Source organism: Schistocerca americana, chromosome 2 (assembly GCF_021461395.2).
Source record: "Schistocerca americana isolate TAMUIC-IGC-003095 chromosome 2, iqSchAmer2.1, whole genome shotgun sequence".
Taxonomy (NCBI): domain Eukaryota; kingdom Metazoa; phylum Arthropoda; class Insecta; order Orthoptera; family Acrididae; genus Schistocerca; species Schistocerca americana.
In genome coordinates this window covers 642,417,425-642,433,976 of record NC_060120.1, presented here as the reverse complement: position 1 = coordinate 642,433,976, position 16,552 = coordinate 642,417,425, and the positions used below count along the sequence as shown (strand labels likewise).

Genomic DNA, 16,552 nt, shown 5'->3' with positions numbered 1-16,552 from the left:
ATACTTAATGCACAGGACATTTCTCATTTACATTAGACAACGCTACATGACGATTCGGTGCTTATTTCTGCAGTAAGTAAGTGGGCCCACTACTTTCCTCCGATCGGATACCGACGTGGACGGATGCCATCATTAAATGATTCACGAGTGGGAGCTTGGTCAGCTGCACTGCAGCAGGGCGTTACAGCGTGAACACCAGCCACAGTACGATGCGTTTTCGAATCGACAAACGACTTCTTTCCGTAAGGACTAGCGAGGGACGCAGTTTCCGATGCGTCGGACGAGGTGGCCGAGTGGACACAGTCTGCTTTAGGCAGTGGCGCGGCACGGACCTGCTGTCCCGGCCGCGGGCGCGCGTGAACGAGGAAGTGTTTACACCGCCGGTACTCGCGCGTGTTGTTGTCTGACTCGATCGCCATGGCACACAATTTTCGAAAGACTACGCTCCAATTTACGTTCGACAACGAATTTGCCAGACCCAAAGCTTTCGAAATAGAGCGTTTTTTGAGGGAAGAAGTTCGTTTCCCTGCTGCAGACATAATTGGAATACACCTGTCCATTGTAAGCAGTACAATGTACGTAAAGATGACCGATGAAGCTGCGTGTGAAAGATCTCTCTCCGCTGCTCAAAGAGGCTTTAAATTTCGACACTCTGATGGCCATATCAGCGATGTAACAGTAGCTCCTTCAGGATTGGGTGTGAGGGTCATTCGGATCTTTGAGTTGCCGTTTGAGGTGCCAGAATCGATGGTTACTGAATCGCTGCGACCATATGGAACGGTACTTAGTCATACGCCTGAACGCTGGGCTAGTTTTAATACCTATCCTGTGCTAAACGGCGTGCGACAGGTGCGGATCGTCCTTACTAAACATATCCCGTCTTATTTATACATTGGCGGATGTCGAGCTATTGTGATCTACGATGGCCAGCCACGCACCTGTTCTGGCTGTGGTGGAGAAGGACATATCCGCTCGGAGTGCATACAACGCCGCGTCGTGCAACTGCCACGTGGAGAAGCGTCACAGCGAGAAGTTCCCACGCAACTGCCGATGACGTACGTGTCGGTGGCCCGACGGGAGGTGTTGCCAAGTTCGGAGCGTGACAAGGACGTGTTTATGCAAGAGCAGACCGAGTTACGGGAGCATGGAGGTGACTCGGAGAATGTCCCTGCACCCATGTCACGACAGTTGAGGGAGGAACCTTCCGAAAACTCACATGTAGCAAGAGACGTGGAAGTGGATGTCCAGACGGTGGCGCCGGCAACGGACCAGCGAACGACCGACGAACACAGTGAGGCAGCAGAGGGCAGGGCACGCAAACAGCGATCGCCGAAGCGTCGCAAAAAGCGTCGCCATAGTTCGGGTGACACGTCCCCCCCTAGCCTAGGGGACACGGAAGGTATCCTAGCCGAAGAACTGTCTGACACAGAACACGTGTCTTCAGAGGACGCTGACAGGATTCCGTCCGATGGTGACCGGATGTCCTGCCTTTTAGATGGTCCCTCTTCATTGACACCGACTGCCCCAGCGCTGCCGACGAAGGAGTCAGGGACACCAATGTCCCGGCAGCCACGTCGAACTACATCAGAGGACGTTTCTCGGATGGATGACCACTGCGACTGGGCGGAACCAGTCGAAGACCTACAGGAATTGCCACCCCCAAATGATGACCACTCACCTACAGGATGCACACCACGGAACGACAACGAAGGAGGGCAGTCAGTTGGCGGGCACCCCTCTGAGCACGAATAGTGGACTAAAGCCCTTGGAGTTCTCAATGACATGACACGAGCATGACAACGACAACGAACCAAGCATATAAGGTGGGCACGGTGAACATTAACACCGCACGTTCGCTTGCAAAGATGCAACTTCTCCGGGACATGATTTACGCCACAGACGTTGATATTTTGCTGATGCAGGAAACCTTCAATGCTGCTTTTCCCGACGTGCATGGATACAACACTTATCTAGCGCCGACTCCAGATGGAGGACGTGGCACAGCGATACTAGTCCGGGAAGGGATTCCGATGTGTGACCTCGATTACCTTCCTTCGGCTCGGGGTTTGGCTATGACCGTGAACGCCATTCGTATCGTCAACATCTATGCACCCTCCGGATCTGACAATCGACAGGCGCGTGCACGATTCTACTCGGAGGAGTTTGCCCCCCTATTCCATGGGAGGTATGACCACATCTTGGTAGGGGGGGATTTTAACTGTGTACTCACACCGAAGGATCAGACTCCTAATTTCAGCTCCTGCCACGCATTGAACACGATCTGCCGGGACATGGCCCTTATGGACACGTGGGAAAAGATCCATGGGCAGCGAGAGGGCTACACGTATTTTACTAGCCACTCGGCGAGCAGGCTGGATCGGATTTACGTTTCTGAAGGACTAAGAGATCACGTGTTGGCTGCTGAACGTTGGCCCACAGCTTTTACGGATCACCTTGCGTATTTATGCACGTTAACCCTCCCACGGCAGCGGGTCTGGCGGAGTCGTAGTTCCTGGAAACTTAATTCCTCCTTATTGGTGGATCTCGAATGTCGCCAGCGGATCGAAGAAACATGGCAGACTTGCCCTCGCCGTCTGCCGCTGCACCGTACGGTTCTTTCGTGGTGGCTGCAGTGCGCAAAACCGGCGATACGAAGAGCTCTCATAACGTATGGCAAGGAAAAAGCAAAATGGCTCCGAGATACACTTGACTATTACTACATGGTGCTCCGCGACCTGTCCTCCAGGGCCCCATCGCCCGAACGTCAAGCGGAAGTCCATCGCATTCAGGCCTGCATTTTATCAATCACGAGACGTCGACTGGAGGGACTTTCGATCCGTGCTCGGTGCTTGGACAACGTCGATGGAGAACGTATTGGCATGCATCATGTGTCCAAGGGACATGCGCGTAATCGCCGATCCCTAATCACAGTCCTCCATGATGACGATGGTCGGCCCTTGACGTCACAACAGGCCATTGCTGCTGAGTTTCTGGAGCATTACCGCCTCCTTTTCACTGGGACGCCGACGGACAATCGGACAGAAGAAGAAATTTTGCGACAGATGCTAACGGAGGTGGATGGTCCGGATGCAGAGGTGCTATTGGCACCCCTAACGGAAGATGACATCCGGGGCGCACTCGCGAAGGGTGCGGTGCATAAATCCCCTGGGCCAGATGGGTTGACACTCGAATTTTACCGCGCATTTGCGGATTTAATGATGTCTCAGTTGGTATTGATGTATAACGAGTTATTGATCCCTGACACGGATGTTCCGTCGCAGTTCATGGCGGGACTGCTTATACCAATACCGAAATCGACAGCGAGTGACAGCGCCCATCAATTTAGAACGCTCACGATGCTCAATACTGACTATAAGATCTTTGCGCGAATGTTGGCGGCAAGGCTCAAGATTGTAATATCCAAAACAATACCACCAGACCAGGCTTGTCTAGGGGTACGGAGCAACATACATTCTATCCTCGGCGAATACCGTGACGTAATTTCCCTGACGGACGCTTGTCGTATGCGAGCGGCGTTCGTATCGGTGGATTTTGATCGTGCCTTTGACAGGATCAACCATGATTTCCTTGACTCGACCATGCGACGCATGGCGATACCACAGGATTTTATTACCGTCCTCATGCGCCTCCTTCGCGGCGCTTCTTCGACGGTGAGAGTCAATGGAAGGGAGGTAGGAACGATTCCTGTTCGCAGCTCAGTTAGGCAAGGATGTCCCTTGTCGATGATACTGTTTACAATTGCGCTCGAACCATTGATGCAGACTCTTAGACGGACTCTAACAGGCGTCCGACTCCGTGCGAGCTCCTTCACGTGTCGTGCATATGCCGACGACTTGATGATACTCGTCCGGTCGGAGAACGAAGTAAGTCAGGTGGTTACCCTTCTTACTACGTACGGGGTAGCTGCGGGAAGCAGGGTCAACATGAATAAAACCAAGATCATGCACATCGGTCGAGGGCTGGACGCTCTGCGAAGTCCGTTTACGACGGTGGACATCTTGCGATGCTTAGGTGTCTTGTTCACCCGATCGTTACGGCAATCAGCGGCGGCGAGCTATCGACGTCTCCTCCAGAACGTCCGACTGCACATACGCAACAATTCACTCCGAACGCACGACCTGCTCCAAAGGGTGGACTACACTAATGTTCACCTGGCCTCGCGACTGCCGCACTTGGCACAGGTACTGCCAATGCCACATGGTCTCGCTGACAGATTAATGGCGGCCTTTGGATACTATGTCAGCCAAGGAATGTTGTTTAAGATCAAATACGAGACTTTAACTCTCCCATACCACTCTGGAGGACTTAACCTCACGGATGTGCGGAACAAGGCTCTAGCTCTATACCTGCGAGCGACGCTACGAACTTGGAACCAGCGGCAACACGCCATCACGTCGGCCATCCTGGATGTGCTTCTTCCCACGTCCTTTGAACCACCGGTAGCAGTAGGCACCATCTCGCCCTCGTTTTCTCACGTCGCGCGATTTTTTGTTGATTTTAGTTATGTTCAGTTACAGATACCTTCTACCAGAATCCCCACTACCCGTGAGATATATCGATACTTGCGGCGTCATCATGGCAGCAATGTTGTCGAACTTAAATACCCAACACGAAACTGGCGACAGATTTGGCGAGCTGTCCACACACCTCTCCTCACCACAGCAGCGCGATCGTCATGGTATACACTAATCAACCGCAAGACAGTCAACCGCCAACGATTGTACGACATTCGCATGGTAGATTCCCCGCTCTGCCTTATATGTGGCATGCAGGACACCGACGAACATTCTCTGCAGTGCGGTGAGGCAAAGGATGTTTGGCGGCTGACGCAACGCATCATGGCCCTCCTCCGACGCACCGACGAATCCACGATCACGACGGACGCTTTATTTTTCCCTGACCCTGTCTTTTTCCCCTCACACAAAACATCGGCAATCCGATGGATTGGAGGACACGCATCACACTACGTGCTCTCGCGGACGTTGATATCGGTCATGGACTATTGGCATTATCTACTAGAACAACACGAAATCATCAGACGCCACTCTAAATATAAAACGCATTTTGCGAACTTTCTAGGCAGCATGTTTCATAACCCCCCGAAGCGGTGGGGAGTCCCAGGTTTACGTTGGATCGAGGGATAGGATTTACTCCCAGTGAGGTGACGAGGATGTCACTTCGGCCCTATATTTATTTCCCTTCTTTTTTATATATGATTTTTCTTTTGGGACATAAAATTAAATGAATAAATAAAATATTATTGTTACTAAAACAAATTACAATATCAATGTTTCCTTCCTGCTGCCTCTCCCTTATCCTGTCAGGGGACGGGGACACCGTGGCCAGGCCTCCAAGTACGACCCCTGCCCACTCTGCCCCCTGACCTACAAAAAAAAAAAAAAAAAAAAAAAAAAAAAAAAAAAAAAAAAAAAAAAAAAGTTGGTAGAGCACTTGCCCGCGAAAGGCAAACAAAAAAAAAAAAAAAAAGATGGATAGAGTGTCTGCCATGTAAGCAGGAGATCCCGGGTTCGAGTCCCGGTCGGGGCACACATTTTCAACATGTCCCCAATGAAGTGTATCAACGCCTGCTTGCAGCTAGGGTGTCTAAAAAAAAAAAAAAAAAAAAAAAAAAAAAAAAAAAAAAAAAAAAAAAAAAAAAAAAAAAAAGTGGTTAAGGCGTTGGACTGCTAATCCAATGTGCTCTGCACGCGTGGGTTCGAATCCCATCCTTCGTCGAAGAATTTTACCTTAAGCACCCATTTCGGATCACGCCTTGTACATGCGAAACGCCACTCAGTAGTAGCAATGGAACGTGTAGGTGGCAGATAGCATCTGTAAGAAATACGAAACTAAACCGCCTACCAATTGGAAGGACACAACATTCGATAGCGTACGTCTTTCGAATCAAACATCATCTCAAGATCTATAAACGAATCGAAGTTTGGCACCATGGTGGTGTTTGGGAACGGTGCGTTCTCATTCATATTTAAGTGCTTACTTGTTGCAGTCATTTTAACGTATCGAGCCTATAATACCCCCAACTGTAGCACAACTGTCGCCTTTCGACAGTTCGCTTTCCGTCCGGCCGCCATACACGGAAGCGATCTGATAGGGCCTGGCTCCACCGCCAACAGCAGGAGCCTCTGGCCTCACAATTCAGCTACAAAGAACGTGGTTTGCTCTTCGAAAGAAACTTGAAAGCAACATCAGCGATGAGGTCATCGAAGGTGACAAATAAATGTAGCGAATCCAGATAATCGCGTCGTTCCAGTAGTCGTTATACTTAATGCACAGGACATTTCTCATTTACATTAGACAACGCTACATGACGATTCGGTGCTTATTTCTGCAGTAAGTAAGTGGGCCCACTACTTTCCTCCGATCGGATACCGACGTGGACGGATGCCATCATTAAATGATTCACGAGTGGGAGCTTGGTCAGCTGCACTGCAGCAGGGCGTTACAGCGTGAACACCAGCCACAGTACGATGCGTTTTCGAATCGACAAACGACTTCTTTCCGTAAGGACTAGCGAGGGACGCAGTTTCCGATGCGTCGGACGAGGTGGCCGAGTGGTTAAGGCGTTGGACTGCTAATCCAATGTGCTCTGCACGCGTGGGTTCGAATCCCATCCTCGTCGAAGAATTTTACCTTAAGCACCCATTTCGGATCACGCCTTGTACATGCGAAACGCCACTCAGTAGTAGCAATGGAACGTGTAGCTGGCAGATAGCATCTGTAAGAAATACGAAACTAAACCGCCTACCAATTGGAAGGACACAACATTCGATAGCGTACGTCTTTCGAATCAAACATCATCTCAAGATCTATAAACGAATCGAAGTTTGGCACCATGGTGGTGTTTGGGAACGGTGCGTTCTCATTCATATTTAAGTGCTTACTTGTTGCAGTCATTTTAACGTATCGAGCCTATAATACCCCCAACTGTAGCACAACTGTCGCCTTTCGACAGTTTGCTTTCCGTCCGGCCGCCATACACGGAAGCGATCTGATAGGGCCTGGCTCCACCGCCAACAGCAGGAGCCTCTGGCCTCACAATTCAGCTACAAAGAACGTGGTTTGCTCTTCGAAAGAAACTTGAAAGCAACATCAGCGATGAGGTCATCGAAGGTGACAAATAAATGTAGCGAATCCAGATAATCGCGTCGTTCCAGTAGTCGTTATACTTAATGCACAGGACATTTCTCATTTACATTAGACAACGCTACATGACGATTCGGTGCTTATTTCTGCAGTAAGTAAGTGGGCCCACTACTTTCCTCCGATCGGATACCGACGTGGACGGATGCCATCATTAAATGATTCACGAGTGGGAGCTTGGTCAGCTGCACTGCAGCAGGGCGTTACAGCGTGAACACCAGCCACAGTACGATGCGTTTTCGAATCGACAAACGACTTCTTTCCGTAAGGACTAGCGAGGGACGCAGTTTCCGATGCGTCGGACGAGGTGGCCGAGTGGTTAAGGCGTTGGACTGCTAATCCAATGTGCTCTGCACGCGTGGGTTCGAATCCCATCTTCGTCGAAGAATTTTATTTTAAGCACCCATTTCGGATCACGCCTTGTACATGCGAAACGCCACTCAGTAGTAGCAATGGAACGTGTAGGTGGCAGATAGCATCTGTAAGAAATACGAAACTAAACCGCCTACCTATTGGAAGGACACAACATTCGATAGCGTACGTCTTTCGAATCAAACATCATCTCAAGATCTATAAACGAATCGAAGTTTGGCACCATGGTGGTGTTTGGGAACGGTGCGTTCTCATTCATATTTAAGTGCTTACTTGTTGCAGTCATTTTAACGTATCGAGCCTATAATACCCCCAACTGTAGCACAACTGTCGCCTTTCGACAGTTTGCTTTCCGTCCGGCCGCCATACACGGAAGCGATCTGATAGGGCCTGGCTCCACCGCCAACAGCAGGAGCCTCTGGCCTCACAATTCAGCTACAAAGAACGTGGTTTGCTCTTCGAAAGAAACTTGAAAGCAACATCAGCGATGAGGTCATCGAAGGTGACAAATAAATGTAGCGAATCCAGATAATCGCGTCGTTCCAGTAGTCGTTATACTTAATGCACAGGACATTTCTCATTTACATTAGACAACGCTACATGACGATTCGGTGCTTATTTCTGCAGTAAGTAAGTGGGCCCACTACTTTCCTCCGATCGGATACCGACGTGGACGGATGCCATCATTAAATGATTCACGAGTGGGAGCTTGGTCAGCTGCACTGCAGCAGGGCGTTACAGCGTGAACACCAGCCACAGTACGATGCGTTTTCGAATCGACAAACGACTTCTTTCCGTAAGGACTAGCGAGGGACGCAGCTTCCCATGCGTCGGACGAGGTGGCCGAGTGGTTAAGGCGTTGGACTGCTAATCCAATGTGCTCTGCACGCGTGGGTTCGAATCCCATCCTCGTCGAAAAATTTTACCTTAAGCACCCATTTCGGATCACGCCTTGTACATGCGAAACGCCACTCAGTAGTAGCAATGGAACGTGTAGGTGGCAGATAGCATCTGTAAGAAATACGAAACTAAACCGCCTACCAATTGGAAGGACACAACATTCGATAGCGTACGTCTTTCGAATCAAACATCATCTCAAGATCTATAAACGAATCGAAGTTTGGCACCATGGTGGTGTTTGGGAACGGTGCGTTCTCATTCATATTTAAGTGCTTACTTGTTGCAGTCATTTTAACGTATCGAGCCTATAATACCCCCAACTGTAGCACAACTGTCGCCTTTCGACAGTTTGCTTTCCGTCCGGCCGCCATACACGGAAGCGATCTGATAGGGCCTGGCTCCACCGCCAACAGCAGGAGCCTCTGGCCTCACAATTCAGCTACAAAGAACGTGGTTTGCTCTTCGAAAGAAACTTGAAAGCAACATCAGCGATGAGGTCATCGAAGGTGACAAATAAATGTAGCGAATCCAGATAATCGCGTCGTTCCAGTAGTCGTTATACTTAATGCACAGGACATTTCTCATTTACATTAGACAACGCTACATGACGATTCGGTGCTTATTTCTGCAGTAAGTAAGTGGGCCCACTACTTTCCTCCGATCGGATACCGACGTGGACGGATGCCATCATTAAATGATTCACGAGTGGGAGCTTGGTCAGCTGCACTGCAGCAGGGCGTTACAGCGTGAACACCAGCCACAGTACGATGCGTTTTCGAATCGACAAACGACTTCTTTCCGTAAGGACTAGCGAGGGACGCAGTTTCCGATGCGTCGGACGAGGTGGCCGAGTGGTTAAGGCGTTGGACTGCTAATCCAATGTGCTCTGCACGCGTGGGTTCGAATCCCATCCTCGTCGAAGAATTTTACCTTAAGCACCCATTTCGGATCACGCCTTGTACATGCGAAACGCCACTCAGTAGTAGCAATGGAACGTGTAGGTGGCAGATAGCATCTGTAAGAAATACGAAACTAAACCGCCTACCAATTGGAAGGACACAACATTCGATAGCGTACGTCTTTCGAATCAAACATCATCTCAAGATCTATAAACGAATCGAAGTTTGGCACCATGGTGGTGTTTGGGAACGGTGCGTTCTCATTCATATTTAAGTGCTTACTTGTTGCAGTCATTTTAACGTATCGAGCCTATAATACCCCCAACTGTAGCACAACTGTCGCCTTTCGACAGTTTGCTTTCCGTCCGGCCGCCATACACGGAAGCGATCTGATAGGGCCTGGCTCCACCGCCAACAGCAGGAGCCTCTGGCCTCACAATTCAGCTACAAAGAACGTGGTTTGCTCTTCGAAAGAAACTTGAAAGCAACATCAGCGATGAGGTCATCGAAGGTGACAAATAAATGTAGCGAATCCAGATAATCGCGTCGTTCCAGTAGTCGTTATACTTAATGCACAGGACATTTCTCATTTACATTAGACAACGCTACATGACGATTCGGTGCTTATTTCTGCAGTAAGTAAGTGGGCCCACTACTTTCCTCCGATCGGATACCGACGTGGACGGATGCCATCATTAAATGATTCACGAGTGGGAGCTTGGTCAGCTGCACTGCAGCAGGGCGTTACAGCGTGAACACCAGCCACAGTACGATGCGTTTTCGAATCGACAAACGACTTCTTTCCGTAAGGACTAGCGAGGGACGCAGTTTCCGATGCGTCGGACGAGGTGGCCGAGTGGTTAAGGCGTTGGACTGCTAATCCAATGTGCTCTGCACGCGTGGGTTCGAATCCCATCCTCGTCGAAGAATTTTACCTTAAGCACCCATTTCGGATCACGCCTTGTACATGCGAAACGCCACTCAGTAGTAGCAATGGAACGTGTAGGTGGCAGATAGCATCTGTAAGAAATACGAAACTAAACCGCCTACCAATTGGAAGGACACAACATTCGATAGCGTACGTCTTTCGAATCAAACATCATCTCAAGATCTATAAACGAATCGAAGTTTGGCACCATGGTGGTGTTTGGGAACGGTGCGTTCTCATTCATATTTAAGTGCTTACTTGTTGCAGTCATTTTAACGTATCGAGCCTATAATACCCCCAACTGTAGCACAACTGTCGCCTTTCGACAGTTTGCTTTCCGTCCGGCCGCCATACACGGAAGCGATCTGATAGGGCCTGGCTCCACCGCCAACAGCAGGAGCCTCTGGCCTCACAATTCAGCTACAAAGAACGTGGTTTGCTCTTCGAAAGAAACTTGAAAGCAACATCAGCGATGAGGTCATCGAAGGTGACAAATAAATGTAGCGAATCCAGATAATCGCGTCGTTCCAGTAGTCGTTATACTTAATGCACAGGACATTTCTCATTTACATTAGACAACGCTACATGACGATTCGGTGCTTATTTCTGCAGTAAGTAAGTGGGCCCACTACTTTCCTCCGATCGGATACCGACGTGGACGGATGCCATCATTAAATGATTCACGAGTGGGAGCTTGGTCAGCTGCACTGCAGCAGGGCGTTACAGCGTGAACACCAGCCACAGTACGATGCGTTTTCGAATCGACAAACGACTTCTTTCCGTAAGGACTAGCGAGGGACGCAGTTTCCGATGCGTCGGACGAGGTGGCCGAGTGGTTAAGGCGTTGGACTGCTAATCCAATGTGCTCTGCACGCGTGGGTTCGAATCCCATCCTCGTCGAAGAATTTTACCTTAAGCACCCATTTCGGATCACGCCTTGTACATGCGAAACGCCACTCAGTAGTAGCAATGGAACGTGTAGGTGGCAGATAGCATCTGTAAGAAATACGAAACTAAACCGCCTACCAATTGGAAGGACACAACATTCGATAGCGTACGTCTTTCGAATCAAACATCATCTCAAGATCTATAAACGAATCGAAGTTTGGCACCATGGTGGTGTTTGGGAACGGTGCGTTCTCATTCATATTTAAGTGCTTACTTGTTGCAGTCATTTTAACGTATCGAGCCTGTAATACCCCCAACTGTAGCACAACTGTCGCCTTTCGACAGTTTGCTTTCCGTCCGGCCGCCATACACGGAAGCGATCTGATAGGGCCTGGCTCCACCGCCAACAGCAGGAGCCTCTGGCCTCACAATTCAGCTACAAAGAACGTGGTTTGCTCTTCGAAAGAAACTTGAAAGCAACATCAGCGATGAGGTCATCGAAGGTGACAAATAAATGTAGCGAATCCAGATAATCGCGTCGTTCCAGTAGTCGTTATACTTAATGCACAGGACATTTCTCATTTACATTAGACAACGCTACATGACGATTCGGTGCTTATTTCTGCAGTAAGTAAGTGGGCCCACTACTTTCCTCCGATCGGATACCGACGTGGACGGATGCCATCATTAAATGATTCACGAGTGGGAGCTTGGTCAGCTGCACTGCAGCAGGGCGTTACAGCGTGAACACCAGCCACAGTACGATGCGTTTTCGAATCGACAAACGACTTCTTTCCGTAAGGACTAGCGAGGGACGCAGCTTCCCATGCGTCGGACGAGGTGGCCGAGTGGCATTCGCTGCTCGGCCGCCGAGCCGGACGGACGTGTGGCGGCAGCGCTAGGAGGGCTGGCGTAAACAGCGGCTGTGTGTGTGGCTGTTACGAAGGTCAGTAGAGCTCCTTGTTTACTTTGCATCTTTCAGTGATATAAAATGACAAAATGAACGAAATTAACTGTGAAAGAAGAGATACGGTTAGATTCGCTTTTGATTGGACCTGTAAAAGACCAAAGGCCTTTGAGATCAAAAGGTGGCTTTCAGAAACAGTTAAGATCACGGGAGACGAAATTATTGGCGTTCATCTTTCTTTTGTTTCCAATTCTGTCTTTTTGAAATTGATTTCCTCTGACTTGTGCTCCTCGATAGTTGACAAGTGTGGCGGCAAAATGAAATTTAATCATGCAGACGGAACCGTTAGTGACGTTCTTGTTTCCCATGCTGGGCTAGGTATTCGAACAGTGAGAGTTTTCGAACTGCCGTTCGAGGTCCCTGCCGGAGCAATCAATGCTGCTCTTCAGCCCTATGGTAGGGTTATATCTAATATTTCAGAAAAATGGTCGGAGCAATACATGTTTCCGGTTTTGAATGGAGTTAGACAGATTAAGATTGAGCTCTTACGACATATCCCATCTTACTTGAATATTTGTGGCCATCGCGCTCTCATAATTTATGATGGGCAGCCACGGACTTGTGCGTTATGTAACGCCACAGGGCACGTCAGAAGTGAGTGCAGTAGAAGGCGGGTTCCTCAGTTACCGACTACCGAGGCGGCTGTCCCAGGACAAGTTGTTAGCATGCAGGTGACGTACGCTGCCGCGGCAGCTAGCCGGGCCCCCCATCAACAGAATATGACCGAGCGGTCGGGACCTTCCGACGCGCGCACGGCAACGGGAAGCACCGCGGAGTTGACTAACGATGACAATCAGAATTTGGCCAGTAATGACGTCACTGAGGACGCACCGCGCTTGCCCTCTGAGTCTGACAACTCTTCCAACGAGCGACCAACTTCATCGATCATACCTGATGTAGACATGGCAGAGTGCGAAGCGGTAGTAACACACGAAAAGGCCAACATCCCAGAGGGAACTACAGTAGATGGACATAAAGAGGCAGTGATACAACAGAAAACTGACAACCACACAGATGATAGGACACCACGGACAGGTTCAGGAAACGTCAAAAGAAATGGAGGGGCGCAAGAAGACGAACCAATGACACCACCCATCTCACGCGTCGTAGAAACAGCAGCAACTGCCGACTCCGAAATTAACGGAGCTCAAAAATCTTCCACCACGAAGGCGGGACAGGTGACTTCTCCTCGACCTTCCATGGAGTCGCCGGGAAGTTCACCAAAGGTTTCACCGACGATTTCACCGAAATCATCAAAAAATAAAAAGAGACGCAGAGCACATCAAGCTGCAGAGAATTTGGCCCCTCCTTTAAGAGAGCGGCTGAGGAAGATACAGGAGACCGAAAGGAAGGACGAAGATACACAAAAGGAAGTGGTCGGCGAGTCTTCGGATCGGAACACGGGACCAGAACGGGCTGAAACGCCACCCGAAACATATGAACCCTTGCATGACAATACGGCATCAGATATGGACAATGAAACCAGACTTGGACAAGGACATGGACACGACATCACCGAGCCACGATTTAACTGGGCGGACGAAAAGGAGGATCAGACCGATGAAATGGGGGCGGAAGGGGATTTTGAGGAAGAATTTTTTTATTAAAAATTGTCACACCGAACTCTAAGAAGAAAGAAATAAAAAAGAAAAAAAGAAGGAAAACCGTCAATGGAATAAAAGTAAAATAAAATAACACTATATATATCTAACCTGAAGTTATTGTACGCGGTTCCAATACCGTGTCCTCTGTCTACTGTCTCGTAGCGTCTCACAGTGGAACATACATATAACGTGACCACCTTAAACATAAATAAAATTCAGAGTCAAGCAAAGGTAGCTGCACTGAAGGACTTTCTGTATCAGTCAGATACAGATGTCGCCTTCCTGCAGGAAGTAAATGTCAAAGACTTGTATGTTTCAGGGTACAAAGAGGTGTTGAATGTGGCACCAGAAAACGCGTGTGGAACAGCCATCCTTGCTAAAGAAGGGATCGAGGTGACAAACGTGTGCCTTTTAGAGTCGGGGAGGGGAATTAGCTGCAAAATTTTTAACACCACTTTTATAAACCTATACGCACCTTCAGGCAACAATGCGAGACGTGAGAGGGCAGCCTTTTTTAAAAGTGACATTTTATTTCTACTCCAAGAAAACCCTGCAGAAATTGTCATTGGTGGAGATTTTAATTGCGTTTTAAATAAAAAGGATCAGCGACCAACTTTTAACTTCTCGCAAGAACTGCAGGCTTTGGTCACCAACATGAAGTGGTTTGACGCATGGGAAATAAAATATCCGACGCTGGTTCGCTTCACATATATCACTGGTGCTACACAGAGCAGAATCGACAGAATATATGTCACCCCCACTTTAGGCACTAAAGTCAGTAGTATCGAGGTGATACCAGCTGCCTTCTCTGACCACCTCGGAGTGAGGTGCAGCATCAAATTAACCAGGCAAAAGACATATTGGGGTCGCCCACTATGGAAATTAAATATCAATACCCTCTCTGAAAACGCTCTAGCTTTCAAGATGCAAGAAACTTGGCAGTCTGTGTTAAGGATGCGTACTAAATATAGAACAACTATTGAATGGTGGACTATGGCCGCTAAGAAAAAGATAAGGGCAGCGCTGATATCTTACGCCAAGGAAAGGGCAATGTGGTCAAGACACACAATGGAGTTTTACTACTCTTGCTTAAGAGACCTTTACGACCAACCAATGTCTCAAGACGTCTTTATCAATATTAAAAACGTTAAAGCCAAAATGATAAGTATCAAGAGGGTACATTTGGAGGGATTACAAGTCAAATCACACACTAGGACGACGGTGGAGGCAGAAAATACCTCCATCTACCACTTGATACAACACACAAAAAACAGAAGAAGAAATTTTATTGCCAGCCTCAGAACAGAAGATAACGGAGTCCTGACAGAACAAAGGGATATCTTAACTGAAGCACATAGATATTTTCAGCAATTATATTCTGGAAATGCTACTGACGACAACTCAGTACAACAGTTTTTACAGAACTCCGGAATAGAGGCAGTCATTACAGAGGAGGAGAACAGAGGTTTAACGATAGACATTACGAATGACGAGGTTTTTGATATACTCAAATCTTCACCTTCACGTAAGTCTCCAGGCCCAGACGGCCTGCCTGTGGAGTTTTATAGGACCTTTTGGCACCTAATAGGTTCCCAATTCACGGAAGTAGTTAATGACGTCTTGAGGGGAGAGACAATTCCTGCTGCTTTCAAGGAAAGTGTAACTGTACTACTTCCAAAGGGAAGGAGTACGGACACGAAAGATATTACTAAAATGAGGCCGATCAGTCTGATGAACTCAGATTACAAGGTAGTTGCGCGTGTAATTAAAGAACGAATGGTACCGATTTTAGGAAAAGTCATTGGATGCCACCAGACGTGTCTCCCTCGACGTACCATTTTTAAGTCTGTATGTGAATATCGAGACATTATTTCTATTTTATCATCATCGTCAGCGGATGGAGGCATTGCCTTCATTGATTTTGCTAAAGCGTTTGACAGAGTCAACTACGGATATCTGTTCAGCATCTTGAAACACATAGGTTTCAATGATGGCAACTTAGCGGTTTTAATGAACATCGTCAGAGGCATACGAACCAAAATCTCGATCAATGGACAATATACTAATGAAGTATTGATATCTAGTGGAGTTCCTCAGGGAAGTCCTTTGTCCATGTTGTTTTATGTGGTTTCTCTGGAACCCCTTTTACGGCTTTTGAACACAACCTTAGAAGGCATAACAATAGCTGGGCTGAAGACGGTTACAAATGCATACGCTGACGATGTGGGGGTTCTAGTAAGGAGCGATGATGACTGTGCCCAACTAACAGACAAGTTATTGCTTTATTGCACGGCAACTGGTGCGAGGATAAATGAAACGAAAAGTTCCTTTTTAAATTTACATGGTCTTGACAATGTGCAGCTACCGTGGGCAAGCAGGGTGGACCGTCACACTGCTTTGGGCATAACTTTTTACAGTTGCCCATTAAGAACGACGGCAGCTAATTGGAAACAGGTGTTAGGAAAAATCAGAGGCAGCTTAATACTGCATGAAACGAGAGACTTAAATATCAAGCAAAGAATTAAACTAATCAACTGTGCAGTTCTTTCGAAAGCTGCATATGTCGCTCAGATCTTACCCACACCTCCAGACATAGTGAAATCTATAATGAGCACAATCTGTCGATACGTATGGAAAGGCCATATTTTTAGAGTAGCAGTAGGAACGACTACATCGAGACCCGAAAACGGAGGCCTAGGGCTGACAGACCTTCGGAGGAAAAACACTGCCCTCTTCATTAAAAGAACGCTGAAACTTATAGAAACACAGCCGAACAGCATAACTGCCGCTCTATTTGACCTTCTCAAACCCG

The 16,552-nt window shown here is 48.2% G+C and overlaps 6 non-coding genes across 6 annotated transcripts; all 6 read left to right on the top strand.

Annotated features, from left to right (window-relative positions):
- The first annotated feature begins 6,579 nt into the window (after positions 1-6,579).
- Trnas-gcu lies at positions 6,580-6,661 on the top strand. Its single transcript has one exon. It is a non-coding gene; the product is annotated as a tRNA-Ser (tRNA).
- Positions 6,662-7,483: 822 nt separating this feature from the next.
- Positions 7,484-7,565, top strand: Trnas-gcu. Its single transcript has one exon. It is a non-coding gene; the product is annotated as a tRNA-Ser (tRNA).
- An 822-nt stretch (positions 7,566-8,387) lies between these two features.
- Trnas-gcu lies at positions 8,388-8,469 on the top strand. Its single transcript has one exon. It is a non-coding gene; the product is annotated as a tRNA-Ser (tRNA).
- An 822-nt stretch (positions 8,470-9,291) lies between these two features.
- Positions 9,292-9,373, top strand: Trnas-gcu. The gene has a single exon. It is a non-coding gene; the product is annotated as a tRNA-Ser (tRNA).
- An 822-nt stretch (positions 9,374-10,195) lies between these two features.
- Positions 10,196-10,277, top strand: Trnas-gcu. Its single transcript has one exon. It is a non-coding gene; the product is annotated as a tRNA-Ser (tRNA).
- An 822-nt stretch (positions 10,278-11,099) lies between these two features.
- On the top strand, positions 11,100-11,181 carry Trnas-gcu. The gene has a single exon. It is a non-coding gene; the product is annotated as a tRNA-Ser (tRNA).
- Positions 11,182-16,552: the final 5,371 nt, after the last annotated feature.